This window comes from Arabidopsis lyrata, assembly GCF_000004255.2.
Source record: "Arabidopsis lyrata subsp. lyrata unplaced genomic scaffold ARALYscaffold_1, whole genome shotgun sequence".
In the NCBI taxonomy this organism is placed as follows: Eukaryota; Viridiplantae; Streptophyta; class Magnoliopsida; order Brassicales; family Brassicaceae; genus Arabidopsis; species Arabidopsis lyrata.
Window position 1 is genome coordinate 22,718,276 of NW_003302555.1, and position 11,666 is coordinate 22,729,941.

Consider the following 11,666-nt stretch of genomic DNA (forward strand, 5'->3'; position numbering starts at 1 on the left):
CCAAAAATTTCATCTCAACAATATGTTAATATTTTTATTCCCTCGCTAACCACATTATGATTCTTAAAGATAGTATGATTATATATATATTAATTTTGTGATTAATGATTTAAGCTTCGGCCCATTACACAAAAGTCAAAACTGATTAAAATTAAACACCACTAACAGAAAGCTCCGAAAATAAATTATGATTGTTATATTTGTTTATTCACTAATCTTATCAAAACCTGTATTATAAAAACTTGAGATCCTCGAGGACAGAAATAAAATATTAGAAATTTAAATTATATGGCCGCTCATTAACGACAAACAATTAAGAAAGTGGTAAGTGATAATTATTATATATCACCTCGCGGACCACGATTCATGTAAAGTTAAAAACTTAACTTATAACTAGATCTGGACCAGCACGTTTGTGCGGAGTTATTATATATAGACGTATTTATTTAATATAGCATTCATAATCCGAACTCATTTCATTTTGGTATTCGATTTAGTTTTGATTTGGTTTACACAAAAAAATTAATCGAATATGTTCCTGTTATCAGTAAAGATAACTACAAAAAAAAAAATTTAGAGAAAATAGGCATATCGATTTTAGAACTGAAAATCCGTCCCATCTCATATATACCACGAATTTGGGACGAAAAACGTCTTATCTTAGATTTAGACCGAACACAGAGTATCTCCAACGCTTTACTTAATACTGTAGACCGTAGAGAGACCGTAGAGAGACCGTAGATTTCAGCTCTACTTAATACTGGATTCATTGATAGGTATACACTAAAATTCTTCTTTTTATTTAAATTATTAAAAGCATATTTATCATGATTGGTAAATTAAAATTTATACTTGGTTCTCTAACTTTTGTGGACTTGTTTGACGACAGTGAGTTCCAGTTTCCTCACTTCTGGTATAACTCATACACAAGTTCTAATGAAGTCATTTGGTGTCCAGACCAAAAACAGAGTATGTATTGTCACCTCCTCTGTGGTCTTGCCCAAAGAGAAGATGTTGTTAGAGTGGGGGCTATCTTTTCTTCAGTCTTAATTCGAGCAATCACTTTTCTTGAAAATTTATGGAAAGAATTGTGCACTAATATCCGATCAGGTCAAGTTAGCGAGTGGATCACTGACCTTAGTTGCAGAGTGTCAGTCTCTATGATACTTAGAGGACCTAATCCCGAATTGGCGGATTTTATAGAACAAAATTGTAGCCAAAAATCATGGGAAGTAGGCCTGGGAGTTCGGTTTAGTCGGGTTATTCGGGTCGGGTTATTCGGTTTGGGGAAAATTCGGTTTTCAAAAAATTCCACCGAATGGACCCAAATTAAAATTCGGTTCGGAAGTCGGTTTGTTCGGGTCGTTTTTTGGCTAAAATTTATGTTCCGAAATTGAACCGAATTCTATTTCTTCGGTTTGATCGGTTTCAATTTCGGTTTACTTGTTAAAAAAAAAGACATTTGCACTATTACAAATCGAATTAAAAAAACCATTACAAATTAGATAAAAAGCCCAATATACATTTAACAAAAACCCAACATACAGTTTATAGCCCAACCCAATAAAATATTAGGGTTTTGACAAAAATAAGTGTGGTTGCATGATCGACTGTGTGCGGCGGTCTCAGCGACGGCAAGCTCCGACTGTCTTATTCTAGCTTTAATCGAGGTTGTGTTGAACGAGGATGAGTCTGTCTCTCGCAATATCACTGAAACAAGAAAGAAAACAACTAAAATCAGTCGAAATAATCACGAAGTCTCGGATCTAGAAATCGAAAAAACGAGACTTACGAAAACAATCAACTAACACCAATACTTAGATCCGAAAACGAACCTTATGTCAGTAAGTTCATCGACGGCGGATTGGTTGAGGGAATCAGTTAGAAGCAGAATCAAACGAAGAAGATCGAAAGAAGCAAAGAACTGACCTCTTCGAAATTCTAGGTTGAGTTTATGTGAAAAAGGGTTGCGGATTTGGGATGATGAAGATGAAGTGATGAAGGAGAAGAGACGAGATGTGTTGGAGACGAACAAGAACAAGAAGAAGAAGAAGAGAAAGAGACGAGCTCGAGAGAATCGCAGGAGGCGGAGACGAAGAAGAAGATAAGTGAAAAATTAGGGTTAATGACTTAGGTTTAGAGTTATACTAGTATTCTGGCCCTGCTATGCAGGGACAATTAATGCCAATTTAGACCATATATCAAAATATTTTGGGAATCAAATATATGTTGCCTTTAGTTTTTTTTTAAATAGAAGTTCATTGAATCTATTATCTAATTAGTTAAATTTCAAAAAATATGAAACAAACAAATTATTGATGGAAGACGGACAAACTTTGTGAGCATACTACATAATTATTAATATAAAGTCATCTATACGTTACTGGTTGTGGAAAGTCTTTGCTCCATCTCCTAATTTTTCAGACACGCTTGCAAACCAAGTTTCTGAGATATAGAAACCAAAAAAAACTTAATTAGATGGCCACAAAAAAAAAAGAAAATCAGAGATAACATTCAAATGAGTAAAATTTAATAAAGCTGAATCGAAAATAACCATTGTGATTTGTGAGCACGCCCAACAATCATGAAAAAAGTATGAAGAATTAGAAGATAGAAATTAAGCATACAAAAAAATGATTGGAATTACTTATAAATCAATCATGACTTGAACGTTAATCTTCCAAACTTTGTTTTCAAAACTTACTTGAATTGAACAGTCGCTGAGGATGGACCGGGAATTGATGGAGCCATTATACTCGTGATCGGGCATGAAAGACGATTTTGAGGCCTGATTAGAAACTGTTTTTTTATATTCAACATAGATTTAAAATAAAACAAAAAATTAAAAGATAGTGGATGGTTCTCGACTTCTCATTTAAAAAAAAGATATGAGAAAGAATGGAGGATTTAGAAGAAAGAATGGAGGATCTAAGGTTATGAAAAAGAAGAGAAGAAGAAGAAGTTACAGTGATTTCGTCAATTAAAGTGGGAGAGAGTTGGAAGGAAGGGATAATTTTGAGATCGTGGGGAATGAGCAGTTACTAAGAAAGTGGTAAGATATTTTTTGTTTTTCTTTTTTGTTAATTTTTTCCAGAAATAATAGGAATGGATTACGAAAGTAAAACAACAAAATTTGAGAGTTTTGTCACATGTCAAAAGGAGAGTGTGTCAGTTTTTGTTAAAATGACGGTTGATTTAGTAGAAATAGATAGGGCTGCCTAAAACTACTAAACCGATCGGCCCGATAACCGAACCGACCCGAACCGACTTCCGATTCACCAAATTAATTTCGCCGAACGGTTTGATTTCTCTCTTCGGTTTACGCCGATAACCGAAATTCTCGGTTTAATCGGGTCGGTTTGTTCGGTTTAATCCGAAGTCCCAGGCCTAATGGGAAGGTATAATCCGAAAACTTTGGCCCAATGCTAAATTTATTGAAAGCGTTATTACAGGTCAAATGGCTCAATATGTCCCAGCATTGGAGTTTTACTCCAACAAATTGCCTCTCATTTCCACGGCTTATGCGTCATCTGAAGCATATTTTGGGATTAATGTGAATCCTCTATGCAAGCCCCAAGATGTTTCCTACACATTTATGCCCAATATCGCATACTTTGAGTTCGTACCAGTTAATGAAGATAACAAGAAAGAAATTGTTGATCTTGTGAACGTGAAGTTAGGGTGCTACTATGCGCCATTGTTCACAAATTATTCTGGTGAGTTATATATATATTATGAAAAATGTTATATATTTTTCTAATTAAGCTAATGGTATTATATACTTTTTTGCTAGGTTTATACAGATATGAAGTGGATGATGTTTTGCAAGTGACAGGATTTCATAACAACGCACCTCAATTTAGATTCTCACGAAGGAAAAATGTGGTTATAAGTATCCAAACAGAAGCAACAACAGAAGTAGATCTTTTAAAGGCGGTGAATCAGGGGAAGCTCTCGTTCTACAATCATCGGATTTTATGTTGATGGATTACACAAGTTATGCTGATATCTCTACTCTACCAGGTCACTACGTTCTTTATTGGGAAGTAAAGCCCAAAAAAAATGGCACAATCAAGCTCAATGACGAGGTATTCATGGAATGTTGCTATGTGGTGGAGAAATCATTAAACGCCCTTTATAGAACAGAGAGAACTAAGAGCACTTGCAGCGGCAGCTTTAAAACCCGTCCCATCCAATTTATTTTTAAAAATTAAATCAAAAACCCTTATTTAACATAGAACCGTTCCCGTTTATGGGAACGTTTTCTTACTGTCCCTCACTGCCACGTGTTCTTTCGAGATTGGTCGCATGTTTTTTGAGGGGAGACTCGTTTATCGGGTGCTAGGGTATTCATTTCATCTTCTCCGAAGCTGTCGACGGCGATTTCTTGGCGATTCAATCCCCGAACCGTTTGCCGTCGATTTCACCTAGAAATCTTCCTCCTCTCCTTGATATCTTCGGTAGAACGATCTGTTCTATCATCGAGAGCTTCTCCGCTGGTTCGAATCGAAAGGTATGTGTTCGAAATTCAAAATCCGATTTGAGATTTGGTTGATTTCTTGTGAGTATCGAAGTTTTTTGAAGTATAGGTGGCTGGGTTTGGTTGGAGTCGTTGTGTTTGTTATTGTATGTTTGGCGAAATCAAATTTATTAGGGTTTAGTTATTGATTTCCGATTTGCGGATGTGTGTTTGTCTCCAAGTTTCGATTTATTTTATTGTTTGTATCCAACATTCGATTTAGGTTTCTGTATTTGGATTTGGCTTTGTTCTCGATTTAGGTTGTATGAAAGTTTAGATTTACATTGATTTTGGATTTTGTTGGTGGGTTTGGCAAGTTTAGTATCTCAGAAACATCATTGTTTGAGAGTAGGGAAGTATGTTTTTAATCTGTTTGTCTGTCTTTGGTTGTAACTTGTACATGATATGATTATTTTGGTGTTGGTGCTTGTTTGTGTTTGGTTTAGTATTATCTAGTTACAGAAACTAATCTAGTTAATAGGATTGTGTGACTCACCATTAAATGCTTTGTTTGTCGTTGATCTGGTGTGATGTATAATTGATAAGTTCTAAAACTCTGCTAAACCATTACTCTTGTAATCGGATTGTTATAACATTGTTCTAAAACTGTACTTGAATGCTTTGTACTTGTGTAAGGTGTCTTAAATTGTGATTAGACTTAGGTAGTTCAAAGATAGGTCATTATGAATGGTAATTTATTACTTGATACCTTTTCATCTTTTAAACACCAACTAGCCTTCACTCTTTATCCATCATCTTCTATCTCTCTTCTTTGGTAAACCAATAACCTTTCTTTGGAGAACACCAAACCAGTCTTCACTCTTTTCCTCATCACCTACAACTCTTCTTCCTATGAGTTCTTACATTCCATTCAGTCATTCCTCTAGTTATTTAGAGCTGCTCAACAGTCAACAAGAATCACTTAACCAAGAAAACTCTCCTGATGAGAGTTTTCCACCTGCTGGCCACAATGGTGCTTCAGAAATACCAACTTGGAGCTCTCAACAATCCCAGGATGCACCGCTTTCTCAAGAGACACCTGTCAGGAAGGATAGGAAGAAATGGAATCCGGCTGACGATGAATTTCTTATCAGTGTATGGCTGAACACTTCAAAGGACCTGATTATTGGAAACCAACAAAAGGCAGGAAGCTTTTGGCAAAGGGTCGGAGAATACTATGCAGAGTCTCCCCATGCTATAGCCAATGGTGAACAGGGGCTGAACATAAACTGTAAGCAAAGGTGGTTCAAGATCAATGACTTCACTAACAAGTTCTGCGGGGCATATGCAACTGCAGAGAGACGAAACAGTAGTGGACATTCTGAGACCGATGTGCTGAAGATGGCTCATGACATCTACATCTCTGACCACAAGACAAAGTTTACAATGAACCATTGCTGGTGTTTGTTAAGGTTTGAACAGAAATTCCTGGACCTTAACAAGATTAACAATCTTACACCTAAAGGCAGAACAAAGAGGAGACCAGTTGAGGAAGCTTCACAATCCGAGGCAACCCACACTGAGCAAGACTTTGAGAAAAGGCCTCAAGGTGTCAAGGCTGCAAAGGCCAGCAGGAACAATGCTTAGGGGAAGGCTCTTGCTGAGTACGTACAAGAGCATGTGGGAACTAAAGAAGGTGGATATGGCTGAAAAGGAGAAGCTACAGAAGCTTGACATACTAGACACACTTCTTGCCAAGCCAGAGCCACTTAGTGCAGTTGATCAAGTTATCAAGGATAAGATAGTGGCTCAGTATTTCTTAGATTGATGTATTCACTTAAGATGCAACTTTGTATTTCTTATTTTAGTATCTAAGTTTGAATTTCTGCTTTAATTTGTTATGTATTCATCTATGTCTGTTCTTGTTTCATCAACTCGGCTTTTGTTGCGCTTTGAATTGCTATCTATATATTAATCTGTTTGTATCCTTTGTTTGTAACCTTTTGGTTTCTGAAATTATCAAGTGCTTTAAATAAAAAGATTAAGTATACAAAGGAGTCACATGGGAGTTATTATGATATTCTTCTTACACAAATGAGTCGCGGGTCATCACTAACAAGTTTACAAGCATCATAGTCTTTCACATTGTAGTGTCACGGGTTAAGTATACAAAGGAGTCACATGGGCGTTATTATGATATTCTTCTTACACAAATGAGTCACATGCAAAGAAATTTAACAATCACGGGTAACACAAAGCTTGTCATCTCATTTCCTATATATATGCTTCTTTTGTAATGCAAAACCAAAGAAACGAAAGCAACACTTCACTTCTCTTGTTTCTATACTCGATTTCTCCTCAAGATCAAAACAAGATAAATTTTTTTTTTTTTTTGTAATGGCATCATCATCAAACCATTATCACTACTGATATGTTGTGTTTTTATCGGTTTTGAGTCTTTGTTTTCTTTCCTAGATCATATATTTTAAAGCGTCAAAGTGTGTTTTTAGAGTCTTTTAGTCTTTTATCGAGTCTTTACAGGTTTTAGGTTGCTTCGGAGGAAAACGAGCTGTTTTGGGATATAAACACACATTTGGAGATGCAGTTTCGGTTAGAAGTATCAAACGTTTGGCCTCAGATGGAAGACTTCCCACAGTTAGATCTTTCTGAATTTTTTATACAAGCTAGATGAAGATGTTAGCTTGATTTTCCAAGTGTTTTGAAGGAAATCTAACGGTGCATTCAAGAGTTATACCCAAATTAGTGAAGACAGGTCAATCTGGCGAGCATTTGAAGCAGGTGCAGAGCTTGACTCCAGGAGCTTCGGGATCGATCGATACCAGGGGGGATCGATCGATCCAGCATCATCCGTCCAAGACCAATTGATTCAGCATATCTGGATCGATCGATCCACCCATGGGATCGATCGATCCGAGCCTCGACGTCCCGAGACGGTTTTCCTAAACCGGGTTTTGTCTTCCTTTTTTTGTACTTGGGTATAAAAACCCCAGAGACCTAATTTTCTTTTTACGTTCTTTTCTCTGCAACTTTTGAGACTTCTCTTTGTAAGCTTTTTGGGATTCTAGAGATTCATCCTCTTTGACACTTTGGAGAAGATTTCTAAAACTTTATTCTTATTTATCAATTCAATTATGCTTTCCTTTCAATCTATTTGTCTTGTTTCTGTTGTTATGTGTGAGTAGTCTTTTAATTGGGTTTTAGGGTTCTAATTAGGAGATTCAATGGATTAATGGATTGATTGTTATTAGGAATTTCATTCTTTAGGTTCTTTGATTCACATGTTCTTAATGTTAGAATAGGATTGATCACCTGTTGTAGAACCTAGGTTTTTCTATGCATCAAAAGTGTTCGATAGAATGCCTGAAAGAATGTGAATTGAGCAATGTATTTCTAGCCAACGAAAGTTGACGTTAGGACGCATTGTGAACTAAATGAACTTGTTTGGTAATGCGAATTTGATTAGGAAATTGCATGCGAAAGTTTAGTAATCGAATAGTCAAATTTAGTGATTAATGTCTTCAAAGAGAATTGGTCTAAATGTGTTCATGTTCAAGAACGGTTCTTAATTGTTGAATTCCTTGTTTCATGTTTCCTTTGTTTATTGATCTCTGAAATACCCTAATGCCCAATGTCTTTAAATCTTGAAGTTCAATCGTTTTATTTATTAGCATTTTTATTTTACATTCTGAAAACCAAACAAACAACCTTTCCGCTTTAGCTAAGAACGAGTCTCGGAAATCTTTAGTGTACCATTGGTTCTTGTGGATCGACCCCGTATATACTGCCTTGCGGTTAAGTGTATCGGGTAATTACTCGAGCAATCAACTACCAAAGAGATGGTGCAGCTGATCCTTTTGATGCTTATTTTGATAATTTTCTCGAAAATTATTATATGATGCAAGAACCAATAGAGCCAAAAAAACGGCTTTTTATCCAGAGAAATCGGGAAGAAGGCCACAATAGTCTTTGGAAGGATTATTTCTCTGACACTCCAACATACCCGCCCAATTTATTCCGGCGACGGTTTCGCATGAACAAGCCATTGTTCATGCGTATTGTGCAACGTCTCTCCACCGAAGTCGAGTATTTCGAACAAGCCCAGGATTGCACCGGACGGGCTGGTCTATCAACTATACAAAAATGTACTGCAACAATTCGTCAATTGGCATATGGTTGTGCGTCTGACTCAGTTGACGAGTATGTACGAATTGGTGGTTCAACGGCTCGGGAATGTTTGTACGAGTTTACCGCCGGAATAATCGCTGTGTTTGGCGGAGAATACTTAAGACGTCCCACACCGGATGACCTAGAACGACTACTCTATCATAATGAACAGCGTGGATTTCCCAGGATGGTTGGGAGCATTGACTGCATGCATTGGGGGTGGAAGAATTGTCCCACAGCTTGGAAAGGGATGTATTCACGATCAACCGGAAAACCTACAATCGTGTTGGAGGCGGTAGCCTCGTATGACCTCTGGATATGGCATGCTTTTTTTGGAGCTCCAGGTACTATGAACGATCTTAATATTCTTGATCGATCTAATGTTTTTGATGACATTCTTAACGGTAAAGCTCCGGAAGTCAACTTTTTTGTCAACGGAAGGGAGTACAATTTGGCGTACTATCTCACGGATGGTATTTATCCAAAATGGGCCACTTTTATACCATCTGTCCGGCTTCCACAAGGTATGAAAAATTCTCTTTTCTAGAAAACAAGAAGCTGTGCGGAAAGATGTTGAGCGTGCCTTTGGAGTCTTGCAAGCTAGATTCGCCGTTGTTAAAAATCCATCTCCTTTATGGGATAAATACAAAATAGCAAATGTTATGAGAGCATGCATAATACTCCATAATATGATTGTCGAGGACGAACGAGGTACATACAGTTACAGAAACATTGTTTCTGAATTTCAACACGGAGAAAATGTGGATCAAACATATACCTTCGGTGCCGCCAGTTTGGGTTCAAATATCAGCAGTACGATTACTCGTCGAACAAGAATTCGGGATAAACAAGCCCATCAACAGTTAAAAGAAGATTTGGTTGAGCATATTTGGACTAACTTTGGACATCTTCCAGATAATGAAGATTAATTATTAAATTTCTATGAATTGAATAAAATGTTTGTTTTTATTTTTAATGTTAGCATGTTTTATGTTTTTCATTTTAATTGTATGTTAAGTTTGTTTTTTTCAAGTTTTTGTAACTTTGTAATTTTCTTATGTTTTCAATGTTAATGTTATATGTTTTATTTTAATTAAAACTTTAATATGTTTTTACTTATTAATTTAAATTATTAATATTTTAAATTTAAAATATTATTATTTTATTCATGGGACCAATTGTGAGGGACACCAATGCTCATACCAAACTTAAGAAACTCTGAAAATAATCTTATTATATTTGAGGGACCAAAATGTGTCGACACATATTAATCAGTAATTCGTGGGAAATATAGGTTTGCAATAAATTTCCAATAGAACATACATTTGTTGGAATATGATCGTTGGAAACCAGTATTTGTCGAGAATTTGTTAGAAATATTTCCGTCAAATACTTTTTGTTAGTAATCTGTTAAAACTTTCTGATGAATTATTTGTTGGAATTATGTTGGAATTTAGTTGGAATTTAGCGTAGAGTTTCCAACGAATTGTTGTTCCATCAAATATATTGTTAGAATGTTATCACTAGTTTGCGACAAATATTCAACAAATCAGATAGTTAATTTGTTAAAAATTACTCATAATATATTTGTGGGAAATTTCTTGATAAATTTTATTGAAAAATAATTTTAAAATAATATATTGTAATAAATATTTGATTTATATAAATATTATAAATAAATTATTATATAAATTTTAATTTTGATTACATTTATTAATTAGACAAATATAAAAATATTTATATTTGGTAATTTAAAGATTTATTAAAATCTGAAATATCCTTATTGGATACTTCTGAATTTTCTCAAATATTACTGTTGCTATAACTGGATAACAAATGATTTTACAAAATATGAAGACATAATACTAATATATATAGCAAATATATATTGCTTCTTTATCCCTTTCTTTCGATGTGGGATGTGGGAGGTGGGAGATGTCTACGTGCATCAGTGCATGTCTTATTAGACATGCTATTATTATGTTCTCAACTTATATTGGTTTGGCTAATTAATATTTTAGCCAGTTAGTGTTAATTATTACAAATTTTATTGATGAAAATTAGTTTTATTTAATAGCAAATGATTTAACTAATTCAAATTAAGATAAGATAATATTATTATTTGTCACAAAATCATCAGAAATATTTTCCAACAAATATTTTGTTAGTAATTTCCAACAACTTAAAAGTTATTGCTTCTATCCAACAATATATAATATTTGTTGGAAAATTCCAATAATATTCATACAAATTATACAACGTAATTACCACAACTAAAATTTGTTGGAAATTTGTAATGAATTTCCAACGATATAATATTTGTTGGAGATTTTCAACGATTCTCCTACAAAGTATGCGATGTAATTGTCACAATTATAATTTGTTGCAAATTTGCACTGAATTTCCAACAATCTAGTATTTGTTGGAAAATTTCCACAATTTTCCTATAAATTATGTGATGTACTTGCCACAACTTAAATTTGTTGGAAATTTACAATAGATTTCTAACAAATATAATAATAAAGGTAATTTTATGGGATATTCATTGGAAATTTCCAACAAAATCCGATTGTTAGAAACATTTGTTGGAATATGCCATGTTTTCTAGTAGTGGTCCTACACCATTGCTCATGGTCTAAGGATAAATCAATTGGAGCTCTAGAGATAAGAGTGGTGCAAAATCGAACGTTCGATGAGCTTATGGATTTTTTCGTCTCTCGAGGTGGCTCCATTACTCAATACAAGACACCCGTGTGCATAAAATCTATTGAGGCTTTAGCGGTTCTCGAAAAGAAGGTTCTTGCTCGGTTCTTCAGCGAGAAATCTCCTCCTATGAACACTTCACCTTCGAACGGGAGCTCAACTTAACTAGCCTATATATGCCTTATGCATTGCAATAAAAAAATGGTGTGAAACATGAGTATACCAAGTCACTTGCCTTGTGGGCTGCGTACTTTTATCGTTGAGAATTTTACAATATAATTATGATGCTTGTATTTTCTAAATTGTGTTTTCTGTAATT

General features: G+C 35.0%; 2 long non-coding RNA genes and 1 pseudogene across 2 annotated transcripts; 1 reads left to right on the forward strand and 2 right to left on the reverse strand.

Moving 5' to 3' along the window:
- Nucleotides 1–827: 827 nt before the first annotated feature.
- Nucleotides 828–11,666, forward strand: LOC110224438 (annotated as a pseudogene).
- Nucleotides 1,450–1,879, reverse strand: LOC110225376. The gene is made up of 2 exons (XR_002329733.1): nt 1,836–1,879; nt 1,450–1,710 (listed from the first exon to the last, which is right to left on the reverse strand). It is a non-coding gene; the product is annotated as an uncharacterized LOC110225376 (long non-coding RNA).
- LOC110225377 lies at nt 2,200–3,110 on the reverse strand. Its single transcript, XR_002329734.1, has 2 exons — nt 2,705–3,110; nt 2,200–2,445 (listed from the first exon to the last, which is right to left on the reverse strand). It is a non-coding gene; the product is annotated as an uncharacterized LOC110225377 (long non-coding RNA).